Raw genomic sequence first — 26,861 nt, 5'->3', positions numbered from 1 at the left:
CAGAGAAAGGGATGAAACCCAATGAGGGTTAGACCGCCTGCATGGGTTTACAGAAAGGGGGCGTGAGGGGGGTGTGCGGCGGGCTCACAGTTGAGAGCACAGTCGGATGCGAAGATAGGGGGGGATGGTCAGCAAAGGGGATCAGGTGGGGGACAAAGGACAGAGTAGGAGTGTCGGTGGGGTGGGCCAGGACTAGGAAAGGGCACGTGGTGGAAAGGGTTAACACCGGCACATCGGCCTAGTTTTGGCAGGAAGAGGCAGGAGAGGAGATGTGTGACCCAGGCGGGCATAGTGCTGCTCGGCGACCCTGGGGGGAAGTGAAGGCGGGCCAAGAATGGCGTCACCAGAGGAGGAAGGCGGACAGGCATCCAGGGCCACAGATGCTTCCTTGAGACCATCTGACAGTAGGGGCTGTGCACCCAATGTCATTGTGTTTTCGGGGAGGGGGTAGCATCCTGGCGCATTAGACAGGCCTGGAGGGCTGGTTGTGGCCCCTAGACAGACGCCACAAGAAGAGATGCCAGGGCAGTGGGTAATCAGGAGAGCAAGGGCCTTGGAGGAAATTCCATCGGGTGAGTAGGAAGGTAAGGCGTTGGAGACCTCAGAAAAGGGGCAAACTAGGGAGGGCATGGGGAAGTATGAGCTAGGATGGTGGGGAGGAAAGGGGGGTTTTCTAATGATGTGAATCAGTCATTCCAGGCACCCATGACAGGACGTTCAAGGTCTGATGGTTTCCCGAAAGAAGGCATCCAGCTGGTAAGGCGAAAGGCACAGGAGCAGGCGCAATCCTTGGCACCAAGTAAGGGCATGCACAGGAAGAGGACAGACATGGTATCAGTGGCATTTGAGGCAAAAGAAGGCGAGGGCCTCGGGGATGCCCGTTTGCAAAAATGCGTGTACGTGTTAGATGTAGGGGTGGTGACGGTGACAGACCAGAAGACAGGTAAAGCTGAGATATGAGGGGACAAAAGATCTGACGTTGATACAGACAGAAAGGAATGGAAGGGGAAGAAATTGCCTTACATGGGTACAGCAAAACCACTAGGGACACCTCATGCTGGTGACAAATGAAAAGATATGGAGGGGGGAATACATGGAAATGCTAAAGTTATTACACAGGGAAGTTAGGTCAAAAAAAGTTTCTAAGGAGGAGGAATGTGAGTTGGCCAAGCATCTGAAGGTCCCGGTTACAATTGAATATTGGGCGGTTGCATTCTTGATATTTGCAGGTGTTTATTGCGAACGCTTCTAGGACAGGCCAATTGCACTGTAGAAATATATGGCTATAATCCGCAAGGCACAGCTGAATTACAGGGGATACGCCTGGGTGCAGTATGACGAGGAGTTCAGAGCCAGAATGGTGGCCAATACGGAGGTCCAGAGGGGGGCGATAGACGTGGACCTTTGGCAACATACAATGGGCCTGACTAAGGTGGTCATTCTAACCCTGGCGGTAAAAACCGCCAGGGCGAATGACCGCGGTAGCATCGCCAACAGGCTGGCGGTGCACCGCTGGGCATTCTGACCGCGGCGGTTCAGCCGCGGCCAGAAACGGAAAGTCGGCGGTGTACCGCCGACTTTCCGCTGCCCTTGAGAATCCTCCATGGCGGCGGAGCGCGCTCCGCCGCCATGGGGATTCTGACACCCCCTACCGGGGGTGGCATGGGCACTGCAGGGGCCCCCGTAAGAGGGCCCCACCTTGTATTTCAGTGTCTGCTTTGCAGACACTGAAATACGCGACGGGTGCCACTGCACCCGTCGCACCTTCCCACTCCGCCGGCTCAATCCTGAGCCGGCGTCCTTGTGGGAAGGCTGTTTCCCACTGGGCTGGCGGGCGGCCTTTTGGCGGTCGCCCGCCAGCCCGGTGGGAAACCCAGAATGACCGCCGCGGTCTTTCGACCGCGGTACGGTCTTCTGGCGGTTCCCGCTTGGTGGGCGGCGGGCATCAGAATCACCCCCTAAGTTTGGTAAAACCATTTTTACCGCCAGAAGGCACCCCATTACTTACCGGCCCTTTCGAGAGCGCCCCACCCAGAGTGGGTTGGGTGTAGCCGCTATGTGAAAGTCAGCATCACCAGGGATTGGGACAGCGAAGACAGGGGCCTGTTGGGACTACAATAAAGGGATGTGCACTCGCAAATATTGAACATTTAGACATGAGTGTTCTAAATGTGCAGGGAGACATGCCCTCGTCCACTGTTACGGGAATAACACCCCCTCAACATCCGGGATAGGATGGGGACAGTCCAATTTTGGGGGGCAACATAGATGGCAAGATCTGCAGAGGAATCGCGGGGGACAAGGACCTGCGGCAAAAAGCTTGTACTCCGGTTACCATTGAGGGATTGATGTTCTGATTAGCACGGTATGACATAAAAGAGGACGTGGACATGCTGACGCAGGGCTTCACTTGGGGATTCAGGCTAGGATACACAGGACCGCGAGTATGAAGGTGGGCAGAGAACCTTATATCAGTGAGGGGGAAGGTGGACGTAGTACACTTGAAGCAAGAAAAAGAGGTGGAGGAGGGTTGCTTGGCAAGCCCTTTTCCTGAGTGGCTGCTGCAGAACCTTATTGTGTCACCTATTGGGGTTGTGCCCAAGAAAGAAGCAGGACAGTACAGATTAATACAACATTTATCATGGCTCGAGGTGTCATCAGTGAACAATTTCATACCGGAGGAGCTGGCAAAAGTATCCGACACGTCAGTGGATGTGGCCATTGACATGGTAGAGGCGATGGGGCCCCCACCCTGATGGAAAAAACTGGTATTAAGTTGGATTTCAGACTGTACCTGTCCATCCACAGGATTTTGAGTTGTTGGGCATACAATTCCAAGGGCGGTGGTATGTGGACAAATCGCTGAGAATGGGCTTCTCCATTTCTTGCTCGTTATTTGAATGCTTTGGCACATGCTTGCAATGGATTTTCACAACAATCACAGGGCATAGAGAGGTGACTCATTACTTGGAGGATTTTTTCTTTGCTGCCCATTTGGCTCTCCGAGGTGTGCAGAGGGTTCATGCAGCAATTTAAGGACATTATGGGGGATCTGGGAGTGCCCCTGCCCCCCGAGAAGACAGTGGAGCCCAGTATGGCCTTATCTTTTTTGGGAATTGAGTTGGACACTGAGGTTATGATGGCTTGCCTACTGGAAGAGAAGAGGGTGGGCATGATAAAAACAGTACAGGACATGTTAGGAAGATGCAAAGTGACATTAAGGGACATACAGGTATTGCTAGGATACCTTAACTTTGCTTTAGGGTGGTGAGGGAAGGGAGAACATTCTGTAGGCAACTGGGACTGGCTTTAGCAGGATAATCCTTGCCTCACCATCATGTGCGTCTCAACGCAGTAGTGAAGGAGGACTTGAGAATGTGGTGCATATTCCTAGACTCCTTTAATGGCATACCTTTGCAGTCGTGGAAAACTGTGAATGGGATATGCAAGTATTTTCTGATGCAGCAGGAGCATACGGATTTGGCATATATTAGCAGGGCAGATGGTGCGCAGAAGAATGGCCAGAAGAGTGGAAGGATGGGGGAAGGAGCATAGTATTCCTTGAATTGTTTCCCTCGTGGGTGGACAATTTGGGAGTCATGCAGGTGGTGAACAGGCAGTCTGCGAGGGACCAGCAGGTTTTACAGCTGTTAAGGGTGTTTGTGTTGGAATGCCTACGACATGACATTTTATTTAGGGCAAGACAAGTTCCGGGAGTGAACAATAACATTGCAGATGCGTTGTCTTGTTCACAGTGGGAGATGTTCCATGGTCTAGTCACGGAGGAGGACCTATGCAGGACAGAAATGCCTGAGGTGCTGTGGAGCGTAGGCAGCAGAGGATGCTTCACTTGGTGGTAAACTCACTGGCGCACTCAACGCCAAGGGCATATGAGAGGGCATGGCAGGAGTTTTTTAGGTCTGGGGCACGCAGGAGGGACACTAAAAAGGAGAGGGTGGAAGATATGGTTCAATTTATCATGGACTTGGTAGAGAGAGGTCAGTCCAGGATAACAATAGCAGGGAAGATGGCAGAACTAGCTTTTATGGGAAAGATGTTGTATGGTTACCTGCCATCAGCAGGTGAACTGGGTCATAGGATTCTTGAGGCTTGGGCCAAGGTGGAGCTGTAGGCCCAAGTTTCAAGGTGTGCGCTGCAGCTCGTGTGACAAAAAGCATCAGAAGTAGCAGCAGTATTCACAAACAAGCATTTTTGTGCCAAATGTTAAACCCTCGTGCAGTGCCGAAACCTCTTTGCACCAATCCCCTTTTAATGTATGCAGGGGGTGTGTCTGGAGCAAGCCAGTGCGAAAACCATAGATTCTGGCACAAAGCCAGCTCTACTAAAGTAGTGCACTAAATTAGCGTGGGTTGGCTTTACCCCACATCCTAACATCCTAACGCCTACTGAATAAAGGCATAAGCAAGGGGTACCTCTGTTATCGGTAACTCCGGTGTGGGTGGGGTGACCAGACGTCCTGGATTTCCCCGGACAGTCCCGATTTTCAGAGGACTGCCTGGGTGTCCCGACGCTTTTGTTCATTTTACATACATGTCCCGGTTTTTGTGTCAAAGGTCAGGTCAACCTGCGAATCAGAAGTGAAAGGTGTTCTCTCCTTTCACATGCAGCTCTAGAGTCTTCAATACTTCTGCTGCCTGCTCTCGTGTGTGTGTGTATGTATATGTAAAAGTGTGCTCTCTCTCTCTCTCTCTCTCTCTCTCTCTCTCTCTCTCTCTCTCTCTCATCTCTCTCTCTCTCTCTGCCTCCCTCCCTCCCTCCCCCCCCCCAAAGATGTAAAAGTGAGACTAAAGGCTTTAGTCCCACTTTTATGTCTAACATGTCCCTGTTTTTTATTTTCTAAATCTGGTCACCCCAGGGGTGGGGAACATTCAAAAGCTTTCCCACACCATTTGTAATGAGTGCCCAAGTTCAACACAGTCCTATGCCTGTCAACCCTATGTTCCCACACTCCTAAACAATTAATACTATGTGCATTACGTAAACGTCAGTGTGTATTTCACGATTTGTGTGAATGTTATTATAGTTTAAAAGTCACATTGCATGATTACAATTGCTGCTATATTTTAACAGTGCTGTTGTAGCTTCCAGGTGCTTGAAGAACTATCCTGAATATTATCTCAAAGGCTGACTAAACCTTTGGGCGGCTTTGGGAGAGGTGCCACTGGGGAATGGGAAGGGAGACAAGGGGGGAAGGGGGTGGGGGAGAGATCGGGAGGGCCCTGTGGGGACTGGATAGCAGGCAGCGGGATTTGCAGGTGACAAGACACAAAAGCAAGACAGTTGGGGCCAGCAGGTGCCAGTTGGACAGGACAAGGAGGGAAAGGGACAGGTGACGGTTGGAAGGGAGACAAGGAGGAGGCATTTCCAGTGGGAGGGGAGGACCCCAATTTCGCTGAAATGGCACACAATGTTGGTATGGAGTGACGATGAGGGGGAGTGACAGAGAAAGGGATGAAACCCAATGAGGGTTAGACCGCCTGCATGGGTTTACAGAAAGGGGGCGTGAGGGGGGTGTGCGGCGGGCTCACAGTTGAGAGCACAGTCGGATGCGAAGATAGGGGGGGATGGTCAGCAAAGGGGATCAGGTGGGGGACAAAGGACAGAGTAGGAGTGTCGGTGGGGTGGGCCAGGACTAGGAAAGGGCACGTGGTGGAAAGGGTTAACACCGGCACATCGGCCTAGTTTTGGCAGGAAGAGGCAGGAGAGGAGATGTGTGACCCAGGCGGGCATAGTGCTGCTCGGCGACCCTGGGGGGAAGTGAAGGCGGGCCAAGAATGGCGTCACCAGAGGAGGAAGGCGGACTGGCATCCAGGGCCACAGATGCTTCCTTGAGACCATCTGACAGTAGGGGCTGTGCACCCAATGGCATTGTGTTTTCGGGGAGGGGGTAGCATCCTGGCGCATTAGACAGGCCTGGAGGGCTGGTTGTGGCCCCTAGACAGACGCCACAAGAAGAGATGCCAGGGCAGTGGGTAATCAGGAGAGCAAGGGCCTTGGAGGAAATTCCATCGGGTGAGTAGGAAGGTAAGGCGTTGGAGACCTCAGAAAAGGGGCAAACTAGGGAGGGCATGGGGAAGTATGAGCTAGGATGGTGGGGAGGAAAGGGGGGTTTTCTAATGATGTGAATCAGTCATTCCAGGCACCCATGACAGGACGTTCAAGGTCTGATGGTTTCCCGAAAGAAGGCATCCAGCTGGTAAGGCGAAAGGCACAGGAGCAGGCGCAATCCTTGGCACCAAGTAAGGGCATGCACAGGAAGAGGACAGACATGGTATCAGTGGCATTTGAGGCAAAAGAAGGCGAGGGCCTCGGGGATGCCCGTTTGCAAAAATGCGTGTACGTGTTAGATGTAGGGGTGGTGACGGTGACAGACCAGAAGACAGGTAAAGCTGAGATATGAGGGGACAAAAGATCTGACGTTGATACAGACAGAAAGGAATGGAAGGGGAAGAAATTGCCTTACATGGGTACAGCAAAACCACTAGGGACACCTCATGCTGGTGACAAATGAAAAGATATGGAGGGGGGAATACATGGAAATGCTAAAGTTATTACACAGGGAAGTTAGGTCAAAAAAAGTTTCTAAGGAGGAGGAATGTGAGTTGGCCAAGCATCTGAAGGTCCCGGTTACAATTGAATATTGGGCGGTTGCATTCTTGATATTTGCAGGTGTTTATTGCGAACGCTTCTAGGACAGGTCAATTGCACTGTAGAAATATATGGCTATAATCCGCAAGGCACAGCTGAATTACAGGGGATACGCCTGGGTGCAGTATGACGAGGAGTTCAGAGCCAGAATGGTGGCTAATACGGAGGTCCAGTGGGGGGCGATAGACGTGGACCTTTGGCAACATACAATGGGCCTGACTAAGGTGGTCATTCTAACCCTGGCGGTAAAAACCGCCAGAGCGAATGACCGCGGTAGCATCGCCAACAGGCTGGCGGTACACCGCTGGGCATTCTGACCGCGGCGGTTCAGCCGCGGCCAGAAACGGAAAGTCGGCGGTGTACCGCCGACTTTCCGCTGCCCTTGAGAATCCTCCATGGCGGCGGAGCGCGCTCCGCCGCCATGGGGATTCTGACACCCCCTACCGCCATCCTGTTCCTTGCGGGTCTCCCGCCAGGAACAGGATGGCGGTAGGGGGTGCCGCGGGGCCCCCGTAAGAGGGCCCCACCTTGGATTTCAGTGTCTGCTTTGCAGACACTGAAATACGCGACGGGTGCCACTGCACCCGTCGCACCTTCCCACTCCGCCGGCTCAATCCTGAGCCGGCGTCCTTGTGGGAAGGCTGTTTCCCACTGGGCTGGCGGGCGGCCTTTTGGCGGTCGCCCGCCAGCCCAGTGGGAAACCCAGAATGACCGCCGCGGTCTTTCGACCGCGGTACGGTCTTCTGGCGGTTCCCGCTTGGCGGGCGGCGGGCATCAGAATCACCCCCTAAGTTTGGTAAAACCATTTTTACCGCCAGCAGGCTCCCCATTACTTACCGGCCCTTTCGAGAGCGCCCCACCCAGAGTGGGTTGGGTGTAGCCGCTATGTGAAAGTCAGCATCACCAGGGATTGGGACAGCGAAGACAGGGGCCTGTTGGTACTACAATAAAGGGATGTGCACTCGCAAATATTGAAAATTTAGACATGAGTGTTCTAAATGTGCAGGGAGACATGCCCTCGTCCACTGTTACGGGAACAACACCCCCTCAACGTCCGGGATAGGACGGGGACAGTCCAATTTTGGGGGGCAACAGAGATGGCAAGATCTGCAGAGGAATCGCGGGGGACAAGGACCTGCGGCAAAAAGCTTGTACTCCGGTTACCATTGAGGGATTGATGTTCTGATTAGCACGGTATGACATAAAAGAGGACGTGGACGTGCTGACGCAGGGCTTCACTTGGGGATTCAGGCTAGGATACACAGGACCGCAAGTATGAAGGTGGGCAGAGAACCTTATATCAGTGAGGGGGAAGGTGGACGTAGTACACTTGAAGCAAGAAAAAGAGGTGGAGGAGGGTTGCTTGGCAAGCCCTTTTCCTGAGTGGCTGCTGCAGAACCTTATTGTGTCACCTATTGGGGTTGTGCCCAAGAAAGAAGCAGGACAGTACAGATTAATACAACATTTATAATGGCTCGAGGTGTCATCAGTGAACAATTTCATACCGGCGGAGCTGGCAAAAGTATCCGACACGTCAGTGGATGTGGCCATTGACATGGTAGAGGCGATGGGGCCCCCACCCTGATGGAAAAAACTGGTATTAAGTTGGATTTCAGACTGTACCTGTCCATGCACAGGATTTTGAGTTGTTGGGCATACAATTCCAAGGGCGGTGGTATGTGGACAAATCGCTGAGAATGGGCTTCTCCATTTCTTGCTCGTTATTTGAATGCTTTGGCACATGCTTGCAATGGATTTTCACAACAATCACAGGGCATAGAGAGGTGACTCATTACTTGGAGGATTTTTTCTTTGCTGCCCATTTGGCTCTCCGAGGTGTGCAGAGGGTTCATGCAGCAATTTAAGGACATTATGGGGGATCTGGGAGTGCCCCTGCCCCCCGAGAAGACAGTGGAGCCCGGTATGGCCTTATCTTTTTTGGGAATTGAGTTGGACACTGAGGTTATGATGGCTTGCCTACTGGAAGAGAAGAGGGTGGGCATGATAAAAACAGTACAGGACATGTTAGGAAGATGCAAAGTGACATTAAGGGACATACAGGTATTGCTAGGATACCTTAACTTTGCTTGTAGGGTGGTGAGGGAAGGGAGAACATTCTGTAGGCAACTGGGACTGGCTTTAGCAGGATAATCCTTGCCTCACCATCATGTGCGTCTCAACGCAGTAGTGAAGGAGGACTTGAGAATGTGGTGCATATTCCTAGACTCCTTTAATGGCATACCTTTGCAGTCGTGGAAAACTGTGAATGGGATATGCAAGTATTTTCTGATGCAGCAGGAGCATACGGATTTGGCATATATTAGCAGGGCAGATGGTGCGCAGAAGAATGGCCAGAAGAGTGGAAGAATGGGGGAAGGAGCATAGTATTCCTTGAATTGTTTCCCTCGTGGGTGGACAATTTGGGAGTCATGCAGGTGGTGAACAGGCAGTCTGCGAGGGACCAGCAGGTTTTACAGCTGTTAAGGGTGTTTGTGTTGGAATGCCTACGACATGACATTTTATTTAGGGCAAGACAAGTTCCGGGAGTGAACAATGACATTGCAGATGCGTTGTCTTGTTTACAGTGGGAGATGTTCCATGGTCTAGTCACGGAGGAGGACCTATGCAGGACAGAAATGCCTGAGGTGCTGTGGAGCGTAGGCAGCAGAGGATGCTTCACTTGGTGGTAAACTCACTGCCGCACTCAACGCCAAGGGCATATGAGAGGGCATGGCAGGAGTTTTTTAGGTCTGGGGCACGCAGGAGGGACACTAAAAAGGAGAGGGTGGAAGATATGGTTCAATTTATCATGAACCTGGTAGAGAGAGGTCAGTCCAGGATAACAATAGCAGGGAAGATGGCAGAACTAGCTTTTATGGGAAAGATGTTGTATGGTTACCTGCCATCAGCAGGTGAACTGGGTCATAGGATTCTTGAGGCTTGGGCCAAGGAGGGGGGTAAGAGGGAGAGGACTAGGGAGCCCATGTTGTTGACGCTGTTAAATGAGGTGATTAGGATTTTACGGGTCATATGTGTGGATGAGAAAGAAGTACTGTTGTTTCAGACCCTAATGTCTTGGATGTTTTTTGGCACATTTTGCGTATCCGAATTGTTGGGGTGGAAGCAGAGCGCAGGCATAACATGGAGGGAAGTGCAGTTTAGTAATCATGGCATATCCATAAGGCTGCAGAGTCCCAAAACCAATCAGGTGGGGAGAGCGTCAATGTCTTTCTCAGGCAATATCCTATGGCTACGATATGTCCCCACTCCTTGGGAAAACAACTGAAGGTTTACAGAACAGATCGAGTGGGGCTGGTATTCTATCATGCCGACAAGGGAAAGGTCACATCATCTCAGCTGTTGGCAGTTATGAGAAAAGGCCTGACTGTAGTAGGACAAGACGCAGCACAGTTTGGAAGTCATTCATTTCGGATTGGGGTAACAACAGAGGCAGAGAGGCGGGGATGGAACAAGGACGAGTTAATGGGGTTGGGTAGGTGGAAATCAGACAGCTTTAGGAGGTATGTCAGAAGTGGGGACAGTGTGGGTTGGGTGTTCGCTCCTAATGATGTTTTTCTCCCTTCGCAGGTGTCATGTCCGGATGTGAGCTTTCTTTCTATCTGGGTTGTGGGCCATTCATTCGTAAAGTGGGCTCAGTGGCAAGCTACGAGAACAAACATTGGCAAAAACCTGGGGTTGGACGGGGAGCGGTACAAAGTGCGATGGGATGGTAAAGGGGGGATGAAGCAGCAGGAATTATTAGGGCGGTTACAGAAGTTAAAAGACAGGGGCGCTTGTCCAAACGTCTTGTTAGTATATGTCGGGGAGAATGACTTAGTGGCGAAAACGGGTTTGGATGTAATTTAGCTACTTTGCTTGTGGAAAATGCACCCTTGTGTCTAAAATGGATGGAAGGATACATTTTGTGCTAAGTAATAGGGCTAAATTCAGCAGGACACGAATAGCGAGCTGCTATTTCTGCTCTAAAATATGTTCTCACCATAGGATTTTTCCCCACATTACTCTTAATCACATGAGCAGGAGTAATCACATCATTATCAGTAATACTGCGGCAAAAAGTTACACATAATTACTGAAATTTGATTACTCCAGCATAATCAAAATTCCACCAAGACCTGGTTTACTACCGTATAATAATTTGGGTGTTCTTTTTGTTTTATTTGTCCCTGAAGAAGACCTCGGCCTGAAACGCATTGAAGATGATATCACAAATTGTTGATTTAAGGAAATCGCTGGCAAATTAGCTATGTGGGTTGGATCCTGATTTAAACAAATATTACATACTGGATTATTCGTCTATTCACTGTAATCTCAATAGATTGAGGAGCTAATAATAAAAGCATTTCCTTTAAAAAGGCATCCCGACTTATGTATTAACATTTTAAAAATAACTGCAATAAAGTCTTTTCCATAGTGGTGCCATGCTGGATTCTCTTAATGTGCCAGAACTCTCTTCTCGGTACAGTACAATTACACAGACCAGGGGTAGTTGGCTCGAGGCACACTGCAAGCTGCCCTACGAGCTCTTTAAAATAATTCTGAACATTTATGAACATACACAAGTGTAACAGGGTGTGCTTCAAATATCAGAGAGGTTCCTAGTTTGTGTGTATCAAAAAAGCCACAGCTGACCACAATCACACACACACCAGAAAACAATACAAATCTAAACAATTAAATACAAGCACTTCCCACAGCCATGTTCTCTTAACCTGTGCAATGCCACCACTAGGCACAGACCCCAGGACGGAAGGACCTACTACACTAGACCCAAGGTGGTTGTACATAAAGCTTTGATCATCCTAGTCTCCACAACCAGGGCAAGCTTCAGAGTCGGAAGGGCCCCAGTGCAAAGGGCCAAGTGTGGTAGCACATCAAGCCTTCATCTATCTGGTGGATCACACCAGGGTGAGCTTTACAGACTGAACGGCCCTGCTGCACATGGCCAAAGGTGGTACCCTCAAACTTCCCCCACCATAGATCAGGGTAAATAAATGATCAACAAAACAACAAACATAAAACAACTTGTCTGCCATTAATAGGTTATCTGCAGGCCAGGCCCTACTGTTGACCCTTGCTGTTCATATGGATGAAAACCACGTATAATGAAAATTGGACAACTGAGGAGGGTGTAAGACAGGCCAAGATTTGCAGCCATTCCTTGCTGCTACCCCCCTTGTACAGGGCTGAATGCTTTTTGCAGTGATGCTTGATGCCTGTGGAGTGTGGTTTGCAGGGCCTGGCCTGAAGCCAGGCCCTGCACCACACCCTACACCTTGCAAATGTTAGTCCCTTGGTCTCACCCCCGAAATCGATGGCCATAAACAGTGAAGATTGGACACCTGTGAGGGATGATTTGTCGGGCCTTATTAGAGCTAAGGCCTTTTACATCACCCTCCTCATTACGCAGCAAAATAATGTCTGGAGATGATAAGCTCAGATCCCGGCCTACAAGGCCTTTGGTCTACCCCTGCTGCATTTAGCTTAAGTAGGGACACAGTGAGGTTTGGCTGTTGGCATAGGTTTGGAAACAGGGTCTTCATATCCAATCCCTAGTATACTTATACAGGACCATAGAAAAAATCATGATATGCAGTCAACCCATCTGTCACATGTCTAAACACTATGGGCTTCATTACGACCCTGGCGGCCGGCGGTAAGCTGGCGATAACACCGCCAACAGGCTGGCGGTGTTCCGCCAGCTAATATGACCGTGGCGCAATAGCCACGGCCATACCACCGGCCCCTCCACTATACCGCCAGGCTTACGCCTGGTGGTCATAATCCCCAGCGCAGATGGGGATTATGAGTCCCCGACCGCCAGCCTGGCCACGGCAGTAAACACCGCCATGGAAAGGCTGGCGGTAAGGGGGATTTGGGGTGCCCCTGGGGGCCCCTGCACTGCCTATGCATTGGCATGGGCAGTGCAGGGGCCCCCAGGCACAGCCCCATCGCACATTTCACTGCCTGAATTTCGGGCAGTGAAATGCGCGACGGGTGCTACTGCACCCGCTGCACATCAGCTTTGCCACCGGCTCTATTACGAGCCGGCAGCAATGTTGATGTGACTTTTCCGCCGGGTCAGCAGACGGTAACACTGTTACCGTCCGCTGGCCCAGCGGAAAAGCCAAAATAGGGAGCCAGAAATACCGCCAGCACTGGGGGTTTTCTGGCGCCCGCATCCTTGGTAGTCTTCTGTGAAGACGGCTGAGGTTGTAATGAGGGCCTAGGTGCTTTAAGGGCTAAGAGGCCTTCTACAGGCTTTGTACTGTGACTACAGACATTCACTACTATGCACTGCCACAATGTGTGTGCATTAATGGTTAGCCATAAATATGCATTGTGGTGCAAAAATACAGGTCCAGGTTGAATAAGAATATGTACACACAAAACGTAAAGATACATGAATAGGGAAAGAACACAGGTTTGAGTGAAGTTATGAATAGGTTTGCTTATAACACCATAAGCTATGTTTAAAAAAACTGAAATTCAGTGAAATATCCTCAGTTAAAGTGCTGCTTTGGTTACAAAAACAAAACCAAACCTGAAAATGTGAATGTTGCCAGTCATAGTTCAATTAACTAACAATAACTAGCATCCACATCATGCACTTCTTATTATCTCAAATATTACATCACTCGTGGCATGGTAAATGCTATAATTGATGGCATCATTAGTAAACTTCCCCTTGTGGTTTGTAAATGCCACTAGAAACCCTCATTAGCAATAGATGTCATTATTAAATGGTTGCCTGTGATATAGTATCTATCTATTTATCTCTCTGCAAAAAGGAAGCAGGGAACTCTTGGTAGTTCCCACGTTTTTGTGGAGAACAGTTCCTATATATTACAACCCACAACACTGTAGACACTCTAAATATGAAAACCTCAAATGTCTGTTTTTCTAGCAAAGGTTTTAAACATAGAATCGTCAGAGAGTCATCCACAACGAGCTAGAGAGGGACAAGCCTTTGCCATTTTTACAGCAAAATCTTTCTTTGGGTCAAACACCAATACCTGTTGATTGTGTAAAACGTCTAGGGGTCAAAATGGATGCTGCATTATCATTGATTTAACAGATAAGCTTGCTTACTAAAATATGCTTTTTCCAACTGAGGCATTTGAAGAGAATCATTTGAATGTTTTCAGTTCTGCAAATCGGTCAAATGACCAAAACATTTCTTTCTTCTAGATTGGACTATTGTAACTGAGTGCATTTAGGACTTCTAAACAAGTCCATTAAAAAGTTACAAATGCTTCAAAATGCAGCAGCCAAGCTGATATTAACGATGAGCAAATTAATTTCCATCTTGAGAAAACGAGCAAAACTCCATTGTTTGCCAGTTCAGCAAATGATTAATTTCAAAGCATTGTGCCAAACATAGGGGGTTATTCCAACTTTGGAGGAGGTGTTAATCCGTCCCAAAAGTGACGGTAAAGTGACGGATATACCACCAGCCGTATTACGAGTTCCATAGGATATAATGGACTCGGAATACAGCTGGTGGTAAATCCGTCACTTTTCAGTCACTTTTGGGACGGATTAACACCTCCTCCAAAGTTGGAATAACCCCCATAGCCTTCTAACAAGGCATTTTGTATCCTCCAAAACACAATCGGAGATTAAAATATGTATTACTGGTAAATGTACCTAGATGTCACAGATCAAGGCTGGGAGACAAATCTTTCTCAGTAGTTGCTGTGACACTGTAGAACACCCTTCTATCCCAAATTAAAACTGAAAGGTAATTATTGAAATATAGGTAGCTGATTAAGACCAGGGTTTTTGCTGAATAAGATACGGCGTGTTTCTGTATTTTAAGTTGTTAAATTGAGATCTCTGGCTTTTATCAAGCACTGAGGTGTTTGTTCATGCGTTTTCAAAACCATAAATTATATATATTACCTACTGCAGTCGTCAGTAGTTAGTTATAGTTAGGTATGATTTACCATGTACAGAGCATTTTTTGGTTCACTAATAACTTTGACCCCATTTGACGAATCTTCAGAAAACTTTCCAAAAAAGTTCATCCACCTCAACTCCTTCCTGGAAAGTTTTTGAGTGATCCCTCAAGGGAGGGCCGAGAAAAAAGGGGGGTCCCAAAACATAAAATACCCATGCATTTTCTATAGACTTCTTTAGGCACAGCTACAGCTAAAACGGATGAACGGAATTACGCCAAATTGAGCAGGAAGCTAGATCTTGGTCCTCAGATTGTGCTTTTTGTGATTTGATGTACATCCATTTGATAGTTTTTGAAAAATGAATGGTCAAAATAATTGTATATTAGGACTGTTGGGCTTGCGAGAGTCCTGCGGGAGCCCTGTGAGAGCTTGAATTAAAAAACAGAGGCATTTGGGCCCATATTTATACTTTTTGACGCTAAACTGCGCTAACGCAGTTTAGCGTCAAAAAGTTTTGCGCCGTCTAACGCCATTCTGAAGCGCCATGCGGGCGCCGTATTTATGGAATGGCGTTAGACGGCGCAATCAGACCGGCGCTGCCTGGTTTGCGTGGGAAAAAACCACGTAGACCAGACAGCGCCGGCGTAGGGGGAAAATGGCGTATGGGCGTCTTAAAATGGGGCAAGTCAGGTTACGTCGAAAAAATCGTCTTAACCCGACTTGCGCCATTTATTTTCGACGCCCATCCCCCATCAACATGACTCCTATCATTGTAAAGATAGGAGTCATGCCCCCTTGCCCAATGGCCATGCCCAGGGGACTTCTGTCCCCTGGGCATGGTCATTGGGCATAGTGGCATGTAGGGGGGCACAAATCAGGCCCCCCTATGCCACAAAAAATTTTTAAAATAAAAAAAAAAAATACTTACCTGAACTTACCTGGGGTGGGTCCCTCCAGCCTTGGGTGTCCTCCTGGGGTGGGCAAGGGTGGCAGGGGGGGGTCCCTGGGGGCAGGGGAGGGCACTCTGGGCTCATTTTGAGCCCACTTGTCCCTTAACGCCATGCCTGACCCAGGCGTTAAAAAGCGGCGCAAATGCGCCGTTTTTAGCCACGCCCACTCCCGGGCGTCTCTTTTGCCCGGGAGTATAAATACCACGTAAAGGCCTGGGAGTCATTTTTTAGACGGGAACGCCTCCCTTGCATATCATTAACGCAAGGAAGGGGTTCACGCTAAAAAATGACGCACATTCCGGGAACTTTGGCGCTATTCGCCTCTAACGCCATAGTATAAATATGGCGTTAGTTTACGTTAGTTTTGCGTCGAAATTGCGTCAAAAAAAACGACGCAATTTCGGCGCAAACGGAGTATAAATATGCCCCTTGATTGGTTGAAAGATCCATTTTTCCAATTAGCTTTCATGCTCTAGTGGGAGCAAGAGGCTCCTGCAAGTCTCTCAAGAGCGAGTACCCTGATTGGCTGGCTGTTGGAATGTTAGAGATGAAATAGCCGTTATTACTGTCTACTGTGAAAATAGGAGGTGTTGTGGCAAAGAAGTAAAAAAAAAACTATATAAGGAGAAAGCAGAAGGGCAACATGTCCACCTAGACTTGAAGAGGAGGTATCTAAGGGATTACTACTGTGAAGATTATAAATGTATACTATATTTTACTAATTTGAACGATCTTGCGGGACTCTGGTGGGGACAGGAATAGTAATATTGAACACATGAGTTGTATACATTCTAGTAGTACAAATAGATATTGTGGTGCTTGTTTTTGAGAGAAAGTTTGTAAGAGATAAGTACTGTGATGAGCAAATGGTTAATTAAAAAAAAGAAAAAAAAAATGTATGATCTTGTGAGACTCTCGCGAGAACTGGTGAAATATACGGGTGAGAGCAAGGGTTTAGGTGCCTCTGCTCTTGTGTGAGTATTGTGTGCCTTTTAGCTGGTGTACCCATTCCCCTAACGTTCCAGGTCAAGAGATTGTAATCTGCCATTTTGTGATTTCAGACTGGTAACATTGTCCCCGGCCCTCCGAAGCCTCAGAGTTGTATTTCCACATATTCATGACTTTGCCGCAAACTAATTCCGCCACCCACTGTGCCATATTAACTTTTAACTGTGTATCCCAACTCCCGATCCCCAGGGCGCCTCTAAGCCTGTAGGTTGCCCAGCTAATTGTGCAACAGTGCAACTTGTTTAGTCTCTTAACCATTTTTTGGATAGGCGATATTCTGGTCCGGGGGGTGCCCAAGTCCGGAGGGGCCGTTAGTTCCCATGACACGCTCTATCTCCGGCGCCCACCGCAGGTCCATGTTAGCCGAGTTCGTCAGCCGTTTGTGGGGTTACCCTCGGGGCCCGGGCTGAGTGTTCCAGGTCTCCCGCAGAGGACACCAGCGTGTCATCCGTTTCATCCCCAGAGCCTTCCTGGGGGGATGCCTCGCCACCCATGCGTGCGGCTGCTTCCAGTGCTTCCTTCCTTCCTTTCTCCTTCTGTGTTTGCGTAGGCGCCAGTCGTCTGCGGTCTCTGGATTTCCTTCCCTTCGGAGCTCGGTGGGCCCTGCCCCCATTTGCGCCCTCTCCTGCTGGCCCTCCCGCCCGTGAACTGTGTGACTCCAGCCATTCCCACGCCTCTTCAGGGGATTGGAGGAATGTTGTCTTCCCTTCCAGCATTACCCTTAACCTGGCTGGGTAGAGTAGCGAGTACTGGATTCCTTCATCCCTTAGGGCTCTCTTGACTGTCAGAAATGAAGCTCGCTTATTTTGCACCTCCAGGGTGAAGTCTGGGAATAGTGTCACCTCCCCGTTTGCGACTTTGAACGGGCCCGACTCCCTGGCCCTCTGCAGGAGGGTGTCTCTGTGGTCTAACAGTTTAGCTATCACTGCCCGGGGGGCCCTGCCCGGAGCAAGGGGTCTCGCCGGCACTCGATGCGCCCGCTCCAGCGTGTAGAAAGGAGTCAGGCGCCCGGGCGCCACTGTTGTGCTGAACCACTTCTCCAGAAATTCAACCATATTCGCCCCCTCGGCCCCCTCCGGGAGGCCCACTACGCGTACATTGCTCCTTCTGTTCCTACCTTCCGCGTCTTCAGCTCTCTTTTCGAGGCGCGTCACTCTGTCAACCAGGGAGGTCACTTCGGCCGCCAAGTCTTTCTGTTTTGGTGCAATGTCCGCCAGTGCAGTTTCTGTTTCTTTGACTCTGTCCACCAATTTGTGGTGGTCCGCTCTCAGTAGGCTCACCTCAACCGCGACCTGGCTTATCTCCTGCTGCATTAACAACACAAAAGGATGATGGACGGAGTGCTGACAATGCAAACACTCACCCCCAGTCACAGATCTGGGTTTAATCCATCGTTCTTTTGCTCACCATGCCACCCCAGTTTGGACCCAGCCATATGCAAATCAGTCTTGACCCTGCTCCTCATGGGAACAGTCCAGCCCGAACTGCCAGGCCAGGTCCTCCCTGGACCGGAAACAAGCATCCTGGGACCGGTTTCGGGGTTTCACCCCTCATCAGCCAGGCTAGCTTGATTCCAGTGGCACAGTGAGCAAGGGACCCACGTCTGGGCATACCCTTCCCACTTAGGGCAACTTTAACAACACAAAAGGATGATGGACGGAGTGCTGACAATGCAAACACTCACCCCCAGTCACAGATCTGGGTTTAATCCATCGTTCTTTTGCTCACCATGCCACCCCAGTTTGGACCCAGCCATATGCAAATCAGTCTTGACCCTGCTCCTCATGGGAACAGTCCAGCCCGAACTGCCAGGCCAGGTCCTCCCTGGACCGGAAACAAGCATCCTGGGACCGGTTTCGGGGTTTCACCCCTCATCAGCCAGGCTAGCTTGATTCCAGTGGCACAGTGAGCAAGGGACCCACGTCTGGGCATACCCTTCCCACTTAGGGCAACTTTAACAACACAAAAGGATGATGGACGGAGTGCTGACAATGCAAACACTCACCCCCAGTCACAGATCTGGGTTTAATCCATCGTTCTTTTGCTCACCATGCCACCCCAGTTTGGACCCAGCCATATGCAAATCAGTCTTGACCCTGCTCCTCATGGGAACAGTCCAGCCCGAACTGCCAGGCCAGGTCCTCCCTGGACCGGAAACAAGCATCCTGGGACCGGTTTCGGGGTTTCACCCCTCATCAGCCAGGCTAGCTTGATTCCAGTGGCACAGTGAGCAAGGGACCCACGTCTGGGCATACCCTTCCCACTTAGGGCAACTTTAACAACACAAAAGGATGATGGACGGAGTGCTGACAATGCAAACACTCACCCCCAGTCACAGATCTGGGTTTAATCCATCGTTCTTTTGCTCACCATGCCACCCCAGTTTGGACCCAGCCATATGCAAATCAGTCTTGACCCTGCTCCTCATGGGAACAGTCCAGCCCGAACTGCCAGGCCAGGTCCTCCCTGGACCGGAAACAAGCATCCTGGGACCGGTTTCGGGGTTTCACCCCTCATCAGCCAGGCTAGCTTGATTCCAGTGGCACAGTGAGCAAGGGACCCACGTCTGGGCATACCCTTCCCACTTAGGGCAACTTTAACAACACAAAAGGATGATGGACGGAGTGCTGACAATGCAAACACTCACCCCCAGTCACAGATCTGGGTTTAATCCATCGTTCTTTTGCTCACCATGCCACCCCAGTTTGGACCCAGCCATATGCAAATCAGTCTTGACCCTGCTCCTCATGGGAACAGTCCAGCCCGAACTGCCAGGCCAGGTCCTCCCTGGACCGGAAACAAGCATCCTGGGACCGGTTTCGGGGTTTCACCCCTCATCAGCCAGGCTAGCTTGATTCCAGTGGCACAGTGAGCAAGGGACCCACGTCTGGGCATACCCTTCCCACTTAGGGCAACTTTAACAACACAAAAGGATGATGGACGGAGTGCTGACAATGCAAACACTCACCCCCAGTCACAGATCTGGGTTTAATCCATCGTTCTTTTGCTCACCATGCCACCCCAGTTTGGACCCAGCCATATGCAAATCAGTCTTGACCCTGCTCCTCATGGGAACAGTCCAGCCCGAACTGCCAGGCCAGGTCCTCCCTGGACCGGAAACAAGCATCCTGGGACCGGTTTCGGGGTTTCACCCCTCATCAGCCAGGCTAGCTTGATTCCAGTGGCACAGTGAGCAAGGGACCCACGTCTGGGCATACCCTTCCCACTTAGGGCAACTTTAACAACACAAAAGGATGATGGACGGAGTGCTGACAATGCAAACACTCACCCCCAGTCACAGATCTGGGTTTAATCCATCGTTCTTTTGCTCACCATGCCACCCCAGTTTGGACCCAGCCATATGCAAATCAGTCTTGACCCTGCTCCTCATGGGAACAGTCCAGCCCGAACTGCCAGGCCAGGTCCTCCCTGGACCGGAAACAAGCATCCTGGGACCGGTTTCGGGGTTTCACCCCTCATCAGCCAGGCTAGCTTGATTCCAGTGGCACAGTGAGCAAGGGACCCACGTCTGGGCATACCCTTCCCACTTAGGGCAACTTTAACAACACAAAAGGATGATGGACGGAGTGCTGACAATGCAAACACTCACCCCCAGTCACAGATCTGGGTTTAATCCATCGTTCTTTTGCTCACCATGCCACCCCAGTTTGGACCCAGCCATATGCAAATCAGTCTTGACCCTGCTCCTCATGGGAACAGTCCAGCCCGAACTGCCAGGCCAGGTCCTCCCTGGACCGGAAACAAGCATCCTGGGACCGGTTTCGGGGTTTCACCCCTCATCAGCCAGGCTAGCTTGATTCCAGTGGCACAGTGAGCAAGGGACCCACGTCTGGGCATACCCTTCCCACTTAGGGCAACTTTAACAACACAAAAGGATGATGGACGGAGTGCTGACAATGCAAACACTCACCCCCAGTCACAGATCTGGGTTTAATCCATCGTTCTTTTGCTCACCATGCCACCCCAGTTTGGACCCAGCCATATGCAAATCAGTCTTGACCCTGCTCCTCATGGGAACAGTCCAGCCCGAACTGCCAGGCCAGGTCCTCCCTGGACCGGAAACAAGCATCCTGGGACCGGTTTCGGGGTTTCACCCCTCATCAGCCAGGCTAGCTTGATTCCAGTGGCACAGTGAGCAAGGGACCCACGTCTGGGCATACCCTTCCCACTTAGGGCAACTTTAACAACACAAAAGGATGATGGACGGAGTGCTGACAATGCAAACACTCACCCCCAGTCACAGATCTGGGTTTAATCCATCGTTCTTTTGCTCACCATGCCACCCCAGTTTGGACCCAGCCATATGCAAATCAGTCTTGACCCTGCTCCTCATGGGAACAGTCCAGCGCGAACTGCCAGGCCAGGTCCTCCCTGGACCGGAAACAAGCATCCTGGGACCGGTTTCGGGGTTTCACCCCTCATCAGCCAGGCTAGCTTGATTCCAGTGGCACAGTGAGCAAGGGACCCACGTCTGGGCATACCCTTCCCACTTAGGGCAACTTTAACAACACAAAAGGATGATGGACGGAGTGCTGACAATGCAAACACTCACCCCCAGTCACAGATCTGGGTTTAATCCATCGTTCTTTTGCTCACCATGCCACCCCAGTTTGGACCCAGCCATATGCAAATCAGTCTTGACCCTGCTCCTCATGGGAACGGTCCAGCCCGAACTGCCAGGCCAGGTCCTCCCTGGACCGGAAACAAGCATCCTGGGAGCGGTTTCGGGGTTTCACCCCTCATCAGCCAGGCTAGCTTGATTCCAGTGGCACAGTGAGCAAGGGACCCACGTCTGGGCATACCCTTCCCACTTAGGGCAACTTTAACAACACAAAAGGATGATGGACGGAGTGCTGACAATGCAAACACTCACCCCCAGTCACAGATCTGGGTTTAATCCATCGTTCTTTTGCTCACCATGCCACCCCAGTTTGGACCCAGCCATATGCAAATCAGTCTTGACCCTGCTCCTCATGGGAACAGTCCAGCCCGAACTGCCAGGCCAGGTCCTCCCTGGACCGGAAACAAGCATCCTGGGACCGGTTTCGGGGTTTCACCCCTCATCAGCCAGGCTAGCTTGATTCCAGTGGCACAGTGAGCAAGGGACCCACGTCTGGGCATACCCTTCCCACTTAGGGCAACTTTAACAACACAAAAGGATGATGGACGGAGTGCTGACAATGCAAACACTCACCCCCAGTCACAGATCTGGGTTTAATCCATCGTTCTTTTGCTCACCATGCCACCCCAGTTTGGACCCAGCCATATGCAAATCAGTCTTGACCCTGCTCCTCATGGGAACAGTCCAGCCCGAACTGCCAGGCCAGGTCCTCCCTGGACCGGAAACAAGCATCCTGGGACCGGTTTCGGGGTTTCACCCCTCATCAGCCAGGCTAGCTTGATTCCAGTGGCACAGTGAGCAAGGGACCCACGTCTGGGCATACCCTTCCCACTTAGGGCAACTTTAACAACACAAAAGGATGATGGACGGAGTGCTGACAATGCAAACACTCACCCCCAGTCACAGATCTGGGTTTAATCCATCGTTCTTTTGCTCACCATGCCACCCCAGTTTGGACCCAGCCATATGCAAATCAGTCTTGACCCTGCTCCTCATGGGAACAGTCCAGCCCGAACTGCCAGGCCAGGTCCTCCCTGGACCGGAAACAAGCATCCTGGGACCGGTTTCGGGGTTTCACCCCTCATCAGCCAGGCTAGCTTGATTCCAGTGGCACAGTGAGCAAGGGCCCACTTAGGGCAACTTTAACAACACAAAAGGATGATGGACGGAGTGCTGACAATGCAAACACTCACCCCCAGTCACAGATCTGGGTTTAATCCATCGTTCTTTTGCTCACCATGCCACCCCAGTTTGGACCCAGCCATATGCAAATCAGTCTTGACCCTGCTCCTCATGGGAACAGTCCAGCCCGAACTGCCAGGCCAGGTCCTCCCTGGACCGGAAACAAGCATCCTGGGACCGGTTTCGGGGTTTCACCCCTCATCAGCCAGGCTAGCTTGATTCCAGTGGCACAGTGAGCAAGGGACCCACGTCTGGGAATACCCTTCCCACTTAGGGCAACTTTAACAACACAAAAGGATGATGGACGGAGTGCTGACAATGCAAACACTCACCCCCAGTCACAGATCTGGGTTTAATCCATCGTTCTTTTGCTCACCATGCCACCCCAGTTTGGACCCAGCCATATGCAAATCAGTCTTGACCCTGCTCCTCATGGGAACAGTCCAGCCCGAACTGCCAGGCCAGGTCCTCCCTGGACCGGAAACAAGCATCCTGGGACCGGTTTCGGGGTTTCACCCCTCATCAGCCAGGCTAGCTTGATTCCAGTGGCACAGTGAGCAAGGGACCCACGTCTGGGCATACCCTTCCCACTTAGGGCAACTTTAACAACACAAAAGGATGATGGACGGAGTGCTGACAATGCAAACACTCACCCCCAGTCACAGATCTGGGTTTAATCCATCGTTCTTTTGCTCACCATGCCACCCCAGTTTGGACCCAGCCATATGCAAATCAGTCCATCTAGTTACGCTATCCCACAGCGTTTGTATTTTGCTTTGCTTTTGCCGCCCTAAGTGCGCCGGGTATGCCCAGACGTGGGTCCCGGGCTCACTGTGCCACTGGATTCAAGCTAGCCTGGCTGAAGAGGGGTGAAACCCTGAAAACGGTCCCAGGATGCTTTTTTCCGGTCCAGGGAGAACCTGGCCTGGCAGTTCGGGCTGGACTGTTCCCATGTGGAACAGGGTCAAGACTGATTTGCATATGGCTGGGTTCAAACTGGGGTGGCATGGTGAGCAAAATAATGGATGGATTAAACCCAGATCTGTGACTGGGGGTGAATGTTTGATTGGTTCCGCATTCCGTCCATCTAGTTACGCTATCCCACAGCGTTTGTATTTTGCTTTGCTTTTGCCGCCCTAAGTGCGCCGGGTATGCCCAGACGTGGGTCCCGGGCTCACTGTGCCACTGGATTCAAGCTAGCCTGGCTGAAGAGGGGTGAAACCCTGAAACCGGTCCCAGGATGCTTGTTTCCGGTCCAGGGAGAACCTGGCCTGGCAGTTCGGGCTGGACTGTTCCCATGTGGAACAGGGTCAAGACTGATTTGCATATGGCTGGGTTCAAACTGGGGTGGCATGGTGAGCAAAATAATGGATGGATTAAACCCAGATCTGTGACTGGGGGTGAATGTTTGATTGGTTCCGCATTCCGTCCATCTAGTTACGCTATCCCACAGCGTTTGTATTTTGCTTTGCTTTTGCCGCCCTAAGTGCGCCGGGTATGCCCAGACGTGGGTCCCGGGCTCACTGTGCCACTGGATTCAAGCTAGCCTGGCTGAAGAGGGGTGAAACCCTGAAACCGGTCCCAGGATGCTTGTTTCCGGTCCAGGGAGAACCTGGCCTGGCAGTTCGGGCTGGACTGTTCCCATGTGGAACAGGGTCAAGACTGATTTGCATATGGCTGGGTTCAAACTGGGGTGGCATGGTGAGCAAAATAATGGATGGATTAAACCCAGATCTGTGACTGGGGGTGAATGTTTGATTGGTTCCGCATTCCGTCCATCTAGTTACGCTATCCCACAGCGTTTGTATTTTGCTTTGCTTTTGCCGCCCTAAGTGCGCCGGGTATGCCCAGACGTGGGTCCCGGGCTCACTGTGCCACTGGATTCAAGCTAGCCTGGCTGAAGAGGGGTGAAACCCTGAAACCGGTCCCAGGATGCTTGTTTCCGGTCCAGGGAGAACCTGGCCTGGCAGTTCGGGCTGGACTGTTCCCATGTGGAACAGGGTCAAGACTGATTTGCATATGGCTGGGTTCAAACTGGGGTGGCATGGTGAGCAAAATAATGGATGGATTAAACCCAGATCTGTGACTGGGGGTGAATGTTTGATTGGTTCCGCATTCCGTCCATCTAGTTACGCTATCCCACAGCGTTTGTATTTTGCTTTGCTTTTGCCGCCCTAAGTGCGCCGGGTATGCCCAGACGTGGGTCCCGGGCTCACTGTGCCACTGGATTCAAGCTAGCCTGGCTGAAGAGGGGTGAAACCCTGAAACCGGTCCCAGGATGCTTGTTTCCGGTCCAGGGAGAACCTGGCCTGGCAGTTCGGGCTGGACTGTTCCCATGTGGAACAGGGTCAAGACTGATTTGCATATGGCTGGGTTCAAACTGGGGTGGCATGGTGAGCAAAATAATGGATGGATTAAACCCAGATCTGTGACTGGGGGTGAATGTTTGATTGGTTCCGCATTCCGTCCATCTAGTTACGCTATCCCACAGCGTTTGTATTTTGCTTTGCTTTTGCCGCCCTAAGTGCGCCGGGTATGCCCAGACGTGGGTCCCGGGCTCACTGTGCCACTGGATTCAAGCTAGCCTGGCTGAAGAGGGGTGAAACCCTGAAACCGGTCCCAGGATGCTTGTTTCCGGTCCAGGGAGAACCTGGCCTGGCAGTTCGGGCTGGACTGTTCCCATGTGGAACAGGGTCAAGACTGATTTGCATATGGCTGGGTTCAAACTGGGGTGGCATGGTGAGCAAAATAATGGATGGATTAAACCCAGATCTGTGACTGGGGGTGAATGTTTGATTGGTTCCGCATTCCGTCCATCTAGTTACGCTATCCCACAGCGTTTGTATTTTGCTTTGCTTTTGCCGCCCTAAGTGCGCCGGGTATGCCCAGACGTGGGTCCCGGGCTCACTGTGCCACTGGATTCAAGCTAGCCTGGCTGAAGAGGGGTGAAACCCTGAAACCGGTCCCAGGATGCTTGTTTCCGGTCCAGGGAGAACCTGGCCTGGCAGTTCGGGCTGGACTGTTCCCATGTGGAACAGGGTCAAGACTGATTTGCATATGGCTGGGTTCAAACTGGGGTGGCATGGTGAGCAAAATAATGGATGGATTAAACCCAGATCTGTGACTGGGGGTGAATGTTTGATTGGTTCCGCATTCCGTCCATCTAGTTACGCTATCCCACAGCGTTTGTATTTTGCTTTGCTTTTGCCGCCCTAAGTGCGCCGGGTATGCCCAGACGTGGGTCCCGGGCTCACTGTGCCACTGGATTCAAGCTAGCCTGGCTGAAGAGGGGTGAAACCCTGAAACCGGTCCCAGGATGCTTGTTTCCGGTCCAGGGAGAACCTGGCCTGGCAGTTCGGGCTGGACTGTTCCCATGTGGAACAGGGTCAAGACTGATTTGCATATGGCTGGGTTCAAACTGGGGTGGCATGGTGAGCAAAATAATGGATGGATTAAACCCAGATCTGTGACTGGGGGTGAATGTTTGATTGGTTCCGCATTCCGTCCATCTAGTTACGCTATCCCACAGCGTTTGTATTTTGCTTTGCTTTTGCCGCCCTAAGTGCGCCGGGTATGCCCAGACGTGGGTCCCGGGCTCACTGTGCCACTGGATTCAAGCTAGCCTGGCTGAAGAGGGGTGAAACCCTGAAACCGGTCCCAGGATGCTTGTTTCCGGTCCAGGGAGAACCTGGCCTGGCAGTTCGGGCTGGACTGTTCCCATGTGGAACAGGGTCAAGACTGATTTGCATATGGCTGGGTTCAAACTGGGGTGGCATGGTGAGCAAAATAATGGATGGATTAAACCCAGATCTGTGACTGGGGGTGAATGTTTGATTGGTTCCGCATTCCGTCCATCTAGTTACGCTATCCCACAGCGTTTGTATTTTGCTTTGCTTTTGCCGCCCTAAGTGCGCCGGGTATGCCCAGACGTGGGTCCCGGGCTCACTGTGCCACTGGATTCAAGCTAGCCTGGCTGAAGAGGGGTGAAACCCTGAAACCGGTCCCAGGATGCTTGTTACCGGTCCAGGGAGAACCTGGCCTGGCAGTTCGGGCTGGACTGTTCCCATGTGGAACAGGGTCAAGACTGATTTGCATATGGCTGGGTTCAAACTGGGGTGGCATGGTGAGCAAAATAATGGATGGATTAAACCCAGATCTGTGACTGGGGGTGAATGTTTGATTGGTTCCGCATTCCGTCCATCTAGTTACGCTATCCCACAGCGTTTGTATTTTGCTTTGCTTTTGCCGCCCTAAGTGCGCCGGGTATGCCCAGACGTGGGTCCCGGGCTCACTGTGCCACTGGATTCAAGCTAGCCTGGCTGAAGAGAGGTGAAACCCTGAAACCGGTCCCAGGATGCTTGTTTCCGGTCCAGGGAGAACCTGGCCTGGCAGTTCGGGCTGGACTGTTCCCATGTGGAACAGGGTCAAGACTGATTTGCATATGGCTGGGTTCAAACTGGGGTGGCATGGTGAGCAAAATAATGG

Source organism: Pleurodeles waltl, chromosome 8 (genome assembly GCF_031143425.1).
Source record: "Pleurodeles waltl isolate 20211129_DDA chromosome 8, aPleWal1.hap1.20221129, whole genome shotgun sequence".
Taxonomy (NCBI): domain Eukaryota; kingdom Metazoa; phylum Chordata; class Amphibia; order Caudata; family Salamandridae; genus Pleurodeles; species Pleurodeles waltl.
This window is presented reverse-complemented; position numbering follows the sequence as displayed.